The 8,396-nt window shown below is 28.1% G+C and overlaps 1 long non-coding RNA gene across 1 annotated transcript in view; it reads left to right on the top strand.

The window, feature by feature from the left end:
* LOC136796615 (uncharacterized) overlaps nt 1-2,634 on the top strand; it is an 11,984-nt gene extending 9,350 nt beyond the window's left edge. The window contains exon 3 of the long non-coding RNA XR_010844364.1: nt 2,371-2,634. This is a non-coding gene — a long non-coding RNA (uncharacterized lncRNA). The remainder of the gene's footprint in view (nt 1-2,370) is intronic.
* Nucleotides 2,635-8,396: the final 5,762 nt, after the last annotated feature.

The following is an 8,396-nucleotide window of genomic DNA, read 5'->3' as shown; positions in this document are numbered from 1 at the left end:
ATACAGACTAATACTGACTTGCAGCAAAACATATATTAGATACAGACTAATACTGACTTGCAGCAAAACATATATTAGATATAGACTAATACTGACTTGCAGCAAAACACATATCACATAGAGACACATCATAGAAAACACGGTCACATTACCAGTCTGATAGTGCATGCATATATATATATTGCAAAAATAAAAATTTAAGATTCCAAGAGTTAATTTTCCGATTCGAGATAAATTATTTAAATGTTCTACACCCACCCAAAAAATCAGGAAATCTTATACGCCACAACTTTATCCTTTTTTTAAGATTTATTGTGCTATTTTACATAAGTTATTTTATTTTATTTTTTATATATTTTCGGTTATTTCCATAAAGTATAAGTAAATATATATTAAGATCTCGAATCCCTATGCGCCACCCATGCATAGATGTTCTGATTCGTTACTTTAAAATTTAATGGTGCATCTGTGCGATAAATGGCGTGACATTTCTCGAATTGAGGCGCCATAAATTACACAGAAAAGACCTAAATAGCAACGGGATGAACTTTGCCATTTAGAAAAGGTTATCTGGAAAACACAACGGTTCGTCCAAACGAGTTTGATGTTTTTCTCACATAACTTATGAATAATTAAAACATTTTACATTTTTTTCAGATTTTTTAACTATTTATTATTTAATAATCTTAAATTTTTCTAAAAATAATTGTATTGTTTTTATCCCATAAATGAGTTCAATCAGACCGAGCCCCATTAACTTCATTCCAAAAAAACATATTATACTTCATAAATAAGTCTCCTTGTAGTTTTATAAATATTTCGGTAGCTATAGCAATATTAGAAATGTGGTTGTAAGTTGAGTAAATCTGTATATCAAGGGCATTTTTATATTTCAGTTTAGTTCGAGATGTAGGGGTTCAAAAAGGAAATGAAGTTATCCCAAAATAATATTTATTTGAGCTCCTTAATATAAATATTTTCTAGGAAAATTGATATAAGAAAATAAAATGTATTATAACAAAATTCGACATCTAGTGGATCTATATAAGGGTTAATAAGAAATTAATGGCGGGTAAGGGTTCAAATAAACCTTTGTTTATAAAGCGTAAAGGGTTTTTAAATAGCGGTATGAAAACCTTTAAAAATATAATATACAATAATGTTTATGTACTACTGGAAAAATGATAAGTGAAATAATAATTTTAAAAAATAGTACCAAATATGTTAAAATTAAAAGAATGAAAGAGTGAAAAAATAAATACAGTGTGATGATATGTAAACGTCAGTTACTATAAAATATTTTGTTTCTGTTATATTGACCGCTATAAGGACTATCTTCCTAAAAATAATAACCAACAATAGCTATAAATATGATAGACTTATACGTGTGTTAATGCATTAATTATGTTATCGTGTCAAATATTTAGCTCATATTTCGAGTGAACGACCTGATAAATCTGCTGATTATTTATTTTTTAATCAAATTTTGTGAATTCTGTTTGATTGATAACATTTCATTTACAAAAAAATTATAAATGATTTTTTAATTTTATTTTACTGTGTTAAATATCCGTTCATACTATACATACAAAATAGAAGAACAAAATAAAAATTAAAAAAAAAAAAACATAAAAAAGAGAAAATCGAAAAAAAAAAATTTAAATGATAACAATCACTGAACTATAAGAAAAAAAAATTAAAAATAATAATAAGGAAATATATGTATATGTGCTTAGTATTGTCCAAGCTTCCACCACCAACGATCGCTTGAGGTTATAATTTTTACACTCATTTAATTTTTTTGTACTATCGAATTTATTTTTTTAGGTATATAAATTTATTTACTAATTTATCCATTTATTTTAAACACTTTAAATAATATTTTTTAAATGTTCGTAACGTATTAAAAAAAATGTATTAAAACAAATTTTGTTATGGATTTTTTTGCTTTGTCTAAATATTTTATAGAAATTGTGGTGATATACAATAACTTCCTAGAGTTCTTATTCAGTTAAAAAAACTCGCAATACATTTATGTATTAGCTGATTGCATAAAAGGATTCAGTGGCATACGTGGTTGACGATCAAGTGTCATTAAAATGTTTTAAGTGGTATTAAAACTTTATTTGGGAAAAATATTACATTTCATACACTACATGCTTATTTAAAGTAAAGGAAAAGAAAATATTTTTTTTTAAAAATCGAAGTTAGCACAGAGTGGTGGGTTTCACTCAAAACTAAATGCTTAGCAAAGTTATATATTCAGCTTAAGTTCAGACTTAACCAGGTGTAACCTAGCACAGTTTGCGTTAAAACCTCATATTAAAGCCATGGATTACCTATTAATTTTAATTAAAATATTTTTTGCAGAAATAAAATATGAAATTACTGGAATGATGTCTCACCATAAAACTGATAAATTATGAAACATCTCAGTAGTAAGCCTGCTATAATAACAAAAGAACCTCTGTAGAGAGACAAAGAAATCTACAAAGGAGAGAAGATGGAACAAAATTATCATAACTTTAACGACTTCAATTAATCCAGGAGAGAGAAAAGGTAAGGGATGGAAACAAAAAGGAAAAATAAATTAAAATTACTTAACAGCATTTCAAAGCTCTGGAAAAAGGATCCGTTCATAAAGGCTTGTATTCTTCAATTAATTTTTCTGTTATTAATTATAACAAGTAGATTTACCTATTTTTAAATTAAGAATAGTGAAAATTAAATATCTTATATATTATATTGTGATAGATAAGGCAGTTATCTCACCCCAATTTTGGATTACTTCGATGAAAACTATGTATAATTACTAGTCAAAATTGGTGAGTCTGCCAAGTATAGGTAGGAAGAATATAAAATGGCGGCTTTTTGAAAGCGATAAAAAAATTTAATTTTTCATTCGGAGCTCTATATCTTAAAAAGGAGGGACAACACAAGAAAACCTAAGAGAACGTCATATAAAGATGAGAAAATTTTCTTAAATATGAGCCCTAAAAGATTTATTTACAATAAATAATTCTCGAGATATGCTTTTTAAAAAGCAACATTTCATAAAAATGTTGTATGGGACGTACTGAAAGATCGGTAGTTAGTGAATTTATTTTGAAAAATCGATATCTCAAAAACCATTTGGCGTACAGATGTCTATTACCACTCAATTAAAGGTAGTTTAATGAGCTATAAAGTAGTTTATGATGTTTATCTTCGAAGATCTGTACGTCACATAGTTCCTGAGATATAGATTTCTCAAAATAAATTAAATAACTACTAATCTTTCAGTATATTTTTTAGAAATTTTGCTTTTTAAAAAGGTATATCTCAAGAACTATTGGATGTAAATAGCTCTTTTAAGGCTAATATTTCAGCAAATTTACTCTTCTTTAAATAATGTCCTCTTAGGTTTTATGGTGTTGGTAGTTTTTAAGATAGAGAGCTCCGAAAGAAAAATTAGTGTTTTTCAAGGTTTTGAAACAGCCCCCATTTTCTATTCCCCCTACCTATACCTGGCAGACTCATCAATTTTGTCTATTAATTATACATAGTTTTCATTAAAGTAATAAAAAATTGGGGTAAGATAACTGCCTTTTTTTTCTTCCCGGCTCTTGTACTAACTGTATTATATTTTTCATGAACGGTCGACTCTAAAGAAAAGAGAATGAATCTAAAAATCGATAGCATTTTCGTTTTCTACTCATCTGAAAATGTGTAATGGGACCCTCATACATTAGAAATCAAAAATAGAAAAACATAAGTAAAAAAAAAAATCTAATTGTAATTCGAACAATATTGTATTCGACTACTTTTTCATTCGACTTATTTTTTATTCTATTGAAATAATATTTCAAATATACGAATAAAAAAGTATTCGGATTGTTTAGTCTTATTTTTATTCAAATAAAAATGAATTAGTCTCTTCTCAATGGAATACTTTTTGCCAAACTCTGGGTTGACTTCTATTTCTTTGCGTCTCCGCGAAAAGAAAATTTATATTTCAAATAAAAACAAGAAACCGTCAAAGAAACTGATTAAGAAAATTAAAAAAAAAAATGTTAAAACCTAAAAAATACTGGACTAAACCGAAATACAAACAGTAAACGATAAGACTACTAGAATAGTCAAATCAATGGTGAGATTGTAAACAGGAATGTTAGAACCCACAGAATTAACACCATTGTTTTGGATTGATGCAGAACCAAAGATAGGAGAGGGAGAAAGAGGTCATGTTTTCCATTCATTTGTGCATACTATTTAATTTCGTACCATAATGCTTTTTATTATTGTTTTCCGTATCAGTTACACACATTAAAAATAGGCTTACTAAACAACAAAATAAAAATATTTTTTAACCACTGTTGGTTTAGAAGAAAGGAAAAACTTTAATAAAATACAAAGTTGTGCTACCCAACTGATTGCTAATCACACAGCATGCATATTTTAGTCTAATCAGACAATATTTTTATTTTCACGATAAGTAAGCCTAGCCAGGTATACATTAATAATTAAAAACATTAGTAATATATAACATTACAACATGAATTTTTATTTCCTTTTTTCCCCTGTTTCTTTTTCTCTTTTTCATGATTTTTTTCCCTCCTTTTCTATCCTTTCCCCTTTTTCTCTTTTCCTTCCTTTCTTTTACCTAACGTGTCTTTAACAGAATAATGCATAAAATAGTGATAGGGATATTTAAGTAACAAATTTAAATAATAAAAAAACAAATAAGATATGCAATGTATGGAAGTCATCCTTCCTTTGGTAAGGATATATTTATAATATATATACTGAGATCTACTAACAAAAAATTGACAACAAAAATGATACATCTAAAATATTTGAGATTATTTTCTGGTTAGTAGGTAATACAATAGAATATTTGAATATATCCATAACGAGATACAATCACAAAATATATTAATTTTTAAGGCCTTTATATTTATTTATAAAAGAAAAAATATATTGTACTTTTTCCAAATATAATACACGTCTTTTCAGCTTATTCTATTTGGGGATGAAAGCGGATAAGCGCCATATTTCATGTAAGCCTGTAATTTGCACCGTAGTACTCTGAAGCAAACCACAAGTCATTTGGGGTAAGATTTCTTTTATATATTGTATATTTTTATAAATCATATAACATAATATACCTTGTAGTAATACGATGTATACTTTAATACGATGATTACACACCAGATACTGAAAGTTAATTAGGATTGTAGAAATAAATTTAAAAAAATACGTATATTTCGACATCATTATCCGGAAAAACAAAATGGTAATATAAAAAGTGAAAGTACCCATAATATAAAAAGTGAATACCTGGCCCTTCAATCGTTGGTGAGGATAAACAGACATGATACAAAATGGACTCCATACATACATAAAAACCTTAAGCCTCTCAGCAGAAAAACAAAATGGTGCCTGGGCACACTCAGCCTCTTCCGAAACTACAAATTATAAATGGCTTAATCACAAATGTTAACGAAATAGAAGTTTTCTATATTCTGTTTATAATAATTTCCAGATATTCGTTCTCTATTCTATTCGAACAGACACTTTTCCTATGCAAATGGTAATTAGATCCCAAAAATATATTTACTATTCGAAAAAAGTAGGAACTGGATACAGAATTAAATTGACTAAATTTTCACCAACTTGATAAATTTTTCAAACTGATGTTTTCTCAGAACATTTTAAGAGAAATGATATCCTTTTAAGAAAAATATTAGAATATAAATTTGTATGCAAATAAATGAGCAATTGTTTCCTAAAATGATAAAAGTTTTTATTAATAAAAAACATAAAACTCAGTTGTCATTTCAGACAGCCCTGACAAAGCCTTGCAAAGTTGGGCGAAACGTTAACAATTAACAGTTTTCTTCTACTATTTTATACCTTTATTGACAGCCACCCAGACAATCCACTTCCAATATAAAACATTATTAGCCTTAAATATTAATGAATTATTCAAACCACACTATGTCTGTTTCTCAATTTATAAATCAGAGAAAAATGCTATCATAAAGAAGGAGCAATGGTATTTATATTTTTTAAATATAAAACTGCTGTTGATCTTGGGATTCATTTACACATACATGAAATACATAGAAAGGGGCATTGGATTCGTTTGATCGAGAAGTTTGTATGCATCAATTAGAAATACTTGAAATAACTACACGATGGATTTGAACTAAATATGTATTGCATCTTTTGATAACCGGTAGTCAATGGCTACTCTGTCCGCTCACATGACTGTCCTTACAGCTTTCAAAAAAGTTATAACAAGAATGTTTATTACAAAAAAGTGACTGGTAAAAACATTGAGCACAATAAAATTAACATTAACTTAACTAAATACGAAGTTTTATTAAACGTCTTAACTATTAATTAATTAACTTAAAAACAGGGCGTCTCGGATGACACCCTTCAGCCCTAACATGCTTTTGGATCACAATAATCCCGTCATTTTGGCTTCACTTGACCCGACAGCTTATCCCCTTCATTATACTCATTTCGCCAAACTTATATACGAGAAGAATAGAAATATTGGGTCTGAGAATTATTCTGTGACCCCAGATTGGGTACCAGAGATCATCAATCAATGAGTAAGGATTAATCTAGACCATAATCTTCGTTAGTACCTCTAGCTCGACCCGTAATCTTATATTTGGCATTAGAGGTATTAAGAGTGAATCCAACTTTCAAAGGATCATTGCCGGCAAGGAAAGCTTCTTCTAATAAATTAAGATATACAAACAATATCCTCAAATAACAACTGACATATACATATTTATTTTTTGAGGTGTAGATAGTTGACCGTAGATTAATGCTTGAAGAAGTTTGTCGGGGGGTGCGGTCAGCAAAGAACAACATAAATAAACAAAACCATATTTATTTATTTTATGCCGACGTTTCGCCTGAGTTTCAGGTCTTCCTCAGGGCTATAGAACAAAAGAGATAACAACAACATTTAGAGTAACATACAATTGAAAAGGAATAGTATACAATCAAATTTAGAATTATATAAAATATTGACTTAAATTATAAATGATATAAAATGATAATTGATAATTGAATAATACAAAATTTTTTATTGATTGATATTTGTGGAATTGTATGGTAGTAAATTGAAAACAGTGACAGATGAAATATAATATCATTTAGGTAAGAAGATTATAATATAAGATATGTAAGTAGTGTCTAAAGAAAAAAAATATTTATTTTTTATTTTTTTTAAACTTCTACTTTTTATTTATTGACAGATATTACAATCTGCCACACAGTTTTGGGCAATAGGTAATAGTGATGAATGATCTCATACATACTAAAATAAAATAAAATAAATTAAATAAATGAATAAAAAAACTCTCTTAAAATATATACAAACAGAAGAATAAACAAAATGAACATAATCAAACTATCTGTATGAAATATAAATAAATAAAATAATATAGTCTCTAGTCACATTTACACTCTAATATACAATATAAATACATAATTACATTTAGAAATTTATTAATTATCCACTTTAACAATTTTATGTAATATTTATAATTGGAAAAATGTTGAAAAATCATTTCACATAGTTACTACTAGGAATATCCTGGACAACCGATTTATTTATTTTTTTGGCATCTTAGTTTGTCAGAGGAAATTTCTATCTCTCCTTTGGATTTATCATTGCACTTTGATCTGCAATTAAGTGATGTTATCATTTTTACACGCTAATGAATGGATGAATTGGCAAAAGATTGAGTGGTTAGCTATTCTCTGCTACTTGAGAAACTTCAAACTTAGTTTCATAGCTTAATAATAAAGTTTAGTATAATCCTTGTGACGCTAGGAATAGAAAATTGATCGCAAAGCAGATAGGGCCGTTGGTTCAAGCTAGCTCCGTACTTAAGTTAGCTTGGCATAAAAGCTTGTCAGGTTTAATGGCAGCCTCCTGATGCTAATATTGTAAAACATTGACCTCACCTTAAAGTTTATTTTTACTTCATTATTATGTTAAGAGGGCCATCAACTGGCTATCTTGTCCCTGTGAGGTAATAAATTATTCTCATCATAATTAAGGGCTATTTATAGAATATAAATTGAAACATTAATTTTCTTAAGGATCCTACCAGAGTAATATGAAAAATAAGGTATCTTTTTTGTTAATTATTTATAAATATACCGAACAAAACTTAATAATTTTTAACAAGAGGAGCTATCTGAGAGAGTCTGTCACTGAATGGTTAAGTTTTAACGGCGTAGAACCCACCCTCTATGGTAGCCTTACTTATCTCTCCTTTGAAACAAACACGTATAGCGAGTATGTTGGTCAATTTACGACATGTCACAATCTAACAAGAGGAGATTATACCACGAAAAATATTAGAAGGATTGCCTTCCGG

Source organism: Halyomorpha halys, unplaced genomic scaffold, assembly GCF_000696795.3.
Source record: "Halyomorpha halys isolate HHAL.00 unplaced genomic scaffold, Hhal_1.1 Scaffold172.1, whole genome shotgun sequence".
In the NCBI taxonomy this organism is placed as follows: domain Eukaryota; kingdom Metazoa; phylum Arthropoda; class Insecta; order Hemiptera; family Pentatomidae; genus Halyomorpha; species Halyomorpha halys.
Note: the sequence above shows the minus strand (reverse complement) of the source record. Positions and strands in the feature narration are given on the sequence as shown.